This window comes from Teleopsis dalmanni, chromosome 2 (genome assembly GCF_002237135.1).
Source record: "Teleopsis dalmanni isolate 2A chromosome 2, ASM223713v2, whole genome shotgun sequence".
NCBI lineage: Eukaryota > Metazoa > Arthropoda > Insecta > Diptera > Diopsidae > Teleopsis > Teleopsis dalmanni.
Window position 1 is genome coordinate 212,637,242 of NC_051847.1, and position 6,000 is coordinate 212,643,241.

Genomic DNA, 6,000 nt, shown 5'->3' on the forward strand with positions numbered 1-6,000 from the left:
AATTGACTGTTTCGTGCGGTTAACACGCTGGCTTCGTCAGTGGTGGACGCCGGTCATCAGTCCTTCTTTCTTTCCAAATGGGGATGGAGTTGTCGTTTCGACGAATGGCGCTATAGACCCGTACTGACTGAATTTTTGTTTCCAAATATTAATTAGTTAAACATTGACGTCATTTGATTCCAACAAGACAATTTACTATATAGATCGATTTATTACGAAATTAATTTGGTAACAAGTTTATTTCCAAAAGTGGTCCTGTTACCTGGCATCGTTAAATCACTTGTTTATGCTGACAAACCAGTAGCACTTGGGAGTCAACGTTCATGCCACCATTGACTACATATAGCTACATTTATTGCAAAAAATATTCAAAAATTAAACTGATCGAATGGACCATGTATCCTACCTATGCCGGAAATCATATTTAAAAAATAAATGTCATGAAAATATCCACCATTTTATAATAAAAAAAATTTCATTAATACTTCTCTCTTGTATTCTCATTTTAAATTTTTATGCAGCTAAAAAAAACACCCGTTATATACTCGTATATCTTCTGAAATTTGTCGATATGCACTTGAGCGAAATTCAAACAATAAAAAAAGAATAAAAGGCCTTAATTTATGGTCTCAATTTATGTCGTCTTATATATTATATAGAGATGTGAACAAATTAAAATGCTCTTGAAATGAGTTGACATGGAAGTTCACGCAAAAACTTTTACTCAAGAATTGAAAGAACTTATGAAGATCATGATTATATTTTACAGTACATACTAATTGACATAAAAGTTGGAACCCATTGCTTTTTAAATACTACAAATATTATTTGAGAATATTATGAATTTTAAAATTTTTTAAAATTTATTACATACGAGTATCTTACAAAAAACCTAATAAGCACATCGAAGTAACTTCATTGATTAAAAATTCTAAACTTATGAGATTGTATGAGATTGGCAGAAAATTGTCATCAATTTACCAAAACTGAAAAATCTTTTGAACGCATTTTATAAGAAAATTCAATGGACTCAGAAAAAAAAAACGTCGTGTTCGATTTTTTCCACCAGCTGATTTTAGTTTTTCATACAGTCAGCTGAAGTATGCATCCATATGTTATGCATCCACATCCATATGTTATGCCCAAAGCAACAATGCACTTGTACTGACATATCACACACAGACGCACTGGCTACTGCACACTAAAGTGGACTCATACGGATACAATAAAGCAATTTATCTTCTTGAAAATGAAGCAGCAAAAATGAACCCAGCAAAGAGTAAGAGTAAAAGTTTGAAGAGGATATTTCAGTTGCTGCAATTGCTGCGTTGACGCAGAGTAACTTATCTCATATGTACATGCAAGCAGCTCTGGCAACCCAACGGTTGAAGACAGGAAAAATACTATCAGGCAATTGAACAATCACTTCGTCCCTTTTACCTTCTCTTTTTGTGCCATAGACTTAAGCAGTCATGCATATATGTGTGAAAATGTTTAGAAGTGAGCCTTTGATGTCCAATTTTTAGCCAACAATTTGACACAGTAAATAAATTATTTAAATTTTAAAGTTCAAATGTGTAAACACTTGTTAATACTACTTCGGTAGGCGACTGACTATTCCTACGTTCCTTGCTCCTTGTTGAGCAAACACAAGCTGTTGTGAATACAGTTTAAATATGCATCGAGCCTTACAGGATATTCGGCTTAGTAGCTATAATTCACTTTAAATCGTTGCTGCAAGCAATTCGTACATGTTATATATGCTCTCTTTTTATCGAAACGATAATATTGCCTTCATACATATTGTGATATATTTCTAATAGTTTAATAAAATTAAATACGATCACAAGTCCCAATAGTGAAATAAAATGCCATTTTACATTTATGTGATTCCTTAGTAAGTTGGAAAACATTTCTCGAAATTGATTACTTATTCATTTGCATACGAGTACGTATATCCTTAAGTTTAAATATTCTTTTGTGACATTTGTAATCGTTGCATGTTATGTGTAAACGACTCTCGTATTGCTTTCAGGTACATTAAGTGCTTGATTTGTTTTCAATCTACAGGTAAATGCCAAATGTTTTGAAATAATTTTCTTCCTCTTGGTCGCTTGCCAGTTTATTGGCTATTAAGACGAAGAAAATAATTGAATAAATTGAACTTAAAAAGAAATTTCATATTTATGTGTTTTTAAATTTTGGAGTTTATGAACTGTAATTTAAATATTATTTAATAAAAACTTTTGAATATCTCTTACATTTATGACCTCCATAGACCAACTTAGTGGCTCTAAAATTTGGTAAGTTGGGGGGAGATTTTAGAAACCAAATATCAAGTACTCATTAGATTTTCAATAATTATCGTTATCCTACATGAGCCTAATATAAATCTACATAAATGACGCTCGATTTTATAGAGGTAGGCCTTTAATGATATGAACTAGCGTCAACTAGGTCTATGTGTAGCTTTTGCGTAGTTAAATTAATCTTACCTGTGCTGAATATTATTTATTTAGACATATTCGTTAGTATATATAAATAACAAATTGGATCTTAAGACTTAGACCCTTAAGAAATATGGTGTTTTCTGTGTGGGGTTATGTGTATATTGGGGTATCAGTATAACAAGCTCTTAATATTTTATACTTTATTAGGACTTTATTATCGAATTTCACATTTCAAAATTTTCACACCCTATTTTAAAATATAACCACATAACAAGATATAAAATATAAAAGTAAATTTATTAGGTCAAGAAAATTTAATTTATAGTTCCATGGCGTTTTTAATAGTTCTTTTTTAATATGTTTTTGTTATTATTTAAGTATATTACGTAGTATGAAAGTATGCTAATTTTTGATTCAAAAGTAAACTGCAATTAGCTTATTTACTTATTTAATTTAAATACTTTATTTATTAATTTTTAATAGTTCCTTAAAATCTTCGAGAGAAACTATATGAAAACTTGTAACTTTGCTAAAATTAGAGGTAAATAAATATTCCTGCGTTCAACAAACAGAGCCTAAGGCAAGTAGCTGAAACGAATTTCGAATATCTGAATCCAAAGATATATACTTAAATATCATAACCGAACCTAAATTTCCTTCAAATATATACTAATTTAGAAAAAGAAGAAAATAATAACTTCATGAGTTTCAATAAAGTTTAAACAAGTTTTTATACTGATCTGTCTGAATGTACCAAATATTGATTAAAATATATTTATTGCTTGAACTTTTCCTATATTTTTTTCGAAACGAATATATATGTATAGTACAAATGAAGCTTTATTATTATTATTACAGTATTGCTTTTGAATCTTCTTAGAAATAAGTCAAATTAAAATTCTGTCAAAAGTTAGGATAGCTTAATTGATTATGTTAAGTCTACGGTTCAACTATACATTATCGCAGAAACTACAAAGTATTTAAAACCAAGTAAATTATGCTCTCTTAGAGGAATTCCTTTAGTTGACTAAAATCCTTAACAAATTGTACTAAAAAACTTATTTATAAAAAATATCTAATATAATCGCGAAATGTATTATATATTAAGTTTGATAAATTTTTATGTTTATTATTTATATACAATTTTTTTAAATATTAAATTGATTTAATACTAATTTATTTATTAATACTAATTGCAATTAAGAATATATATTAAAAGTATATAATATAATCGCGAAATGTATTATATATTAAGTTTGATAAATTTTTATGTTTATTATTTACATAAAATTATTTTAAATTTTAAATTGATTTAGTACTAATTTAATTTTATTTAATATGTAAATATATGTATATATATTATTCCAATATTAATATTAAAAAAGTAGTCATAATGATGTTGTGTTTAATTATTTAAATCTGATTTTCATACTAGTATTTTGCGTTACTCATACGCTACGGTGGACGAATTTGAAGGAGAAGAGGTGTAAAATAAGTTTAAATCGGTACGGAGTCATTTTATAACCCTTATAAGATGTCAATTGAGAATTATTAAAAATATATTTGAAAAAATATATATTAAAATATATCAGGAAAATATGGTATATAAATATTAATAAATTATAGACACTTGGTAAAATAAATTTTTAATAATTGTATTTATGAATACAAAAAGAATAAAAAAGTAACAACAATTAAGAAAAAAATAGAGTTAAGTCAAAACATTAATTTTATATATATTTATATGAGGGGTAAGGATAAAATAACAATGAAGTTAAATAAAATAATGAAAAAAATCCTGAGCTATTTAGTTGTTTAATTAGTTGTTAAATAAGTTACTTTATAAATTTAATTATTTAAGTCTTCAAATAATACATTGAGGCATAATTTTTTTAATAATTTCTATTATTTATATTATTATTTATATTATATATAATATTTTCAATATTATTTCAATACTAAGACGTTGTAATTTCAACTAATTCCTTTGTTTATTTCTATGTAATATATCAATTTAATTTTTGAATACATTACAATATCACAGTAATTTTATTTCAGTTGCATTTAAATAATATCAAAAATATTATAAAATCTTTAAAAAATATATAATCTTTAAAAAAATATATTTTTAACCTCTATCAACCACAAAAAAAATTAATTAGTTAAACTTTCTTATAATTATTTGATGACACTCACCGCTTATAAGGCTCCAGGTTGATGCTTTTCGGTTGAAGTGGTTCGAAAGTCAATTTAGTTTCACAAATAATTTTTTTCTTATTTTAAGTTAAGAAATATTTATGTAACGTTTCAAATTATTTTATTAGATTTAATCGGTAACATTTTAATATTACGCCTCATAAATCAAAACCGATAATAAAATATTAAATTATAATTTTAAATTTAAATTTAAGCGCTGGTTTACTAAAAATAATTACAAAATGTATAAAAAAAAATTCATTAATTTAAAAATTATTTTAAATTATTATTTAGTAAATTTTTAATTATAAGAAAAATTGTTGAAATATATAAGTAGACGCTCTATAGGGAATCTAAATTGTATTTGCATCAGGGTATTGTAATTGTCAGATCTCTTGTACCAAGAGAAAACATTTGAAATGTATAATAAATAGCATGTATATAATTTATAAAAACGAATTATAAAAAATAATAAATATAAAACGGATTATTGTCGAATTTGCAATCAAATATTAAATTATAATATTAAATTTATACGCGGTGACTGAAAATAATATAACATATTTTAAAAACGCTATATAAAAAAAAACACACCAAAATATATATATAAAAAATGTCATAAACAAAACTTAAAAAAATTTTAATACAAACAATTTAGTATAATTATAATAGTATAATTATATAATAAATATTTTTGTTATATAAAAAAAAAAAAAATTTATAAATATCATCGCTAAAACAATTATTATTAAAAAAATTATTTAAAAAAATTATTTAAAAAAATTTCATATTTTGAGGGCTGTGTTATAGAAGTAATAAGTAATCTTTTATAAATATAAAAAACTGTTAAATAAAATAACTTAAAACACCATTTTTAAGCTTATTCATATATTTGAAATATTAAAATATTGTTTTTATTTATATAAAATTAAAATACATAATTGCATAAATTAGCAAAATTTTTATTTTAAATTATATGTGATTCATTAAAAAAAATTATTTTTTATTTTAATAAATTTCGAAAAAATATTTAATTATTGCTTACAAAAAAGGATTTAACATAATATAATAAATAAAATAATAGTTTAAATTTATAAAAATCTTGAAATTTAAAATTTATTTAAAAAATTGAATATTACACAGAAATTATACAAAAATTTAAATATTGGAAATTAAACATTTTTAATTAATTTGAAATTTTATTTTTATCTTGAATATTCAATTAAACGATTTTATATTAAAAACTATTATTTCTTGAATAAAACGAATTTATTAGCAGAAATTATTCAAAATTTTATTTTAAGTTAAGTACAATGTAATAAGCAATTTTTATATAGAAAAATGGGAAAGAGAA

The 6,000-nt window shown here is 23.9% G+C and overlaps 1 protein-coding gene across 1 annotated transcript in view; it reads right to left on the reverse strand.

Moving 5' to 3' along the window:
• Positions 1-4,733, reverse strand: part of LOC119679096 (sex determination protein fruitless-like) — a 66,660-nt gene extending 61,927 nt beyond the window's left edge. Inside the window, exon 1 of the mRNA XM_038091267.1 lies at positions 4,647-4,733. The gene's annotated coding sequence lies outside the window, so the exon portion shown is untranslated. The remainder of the gene's footprint in view (positions 1-4,646) is intronic.
• Positions 4,734-6,000: the final 1,267 nt, after the last annotated feature.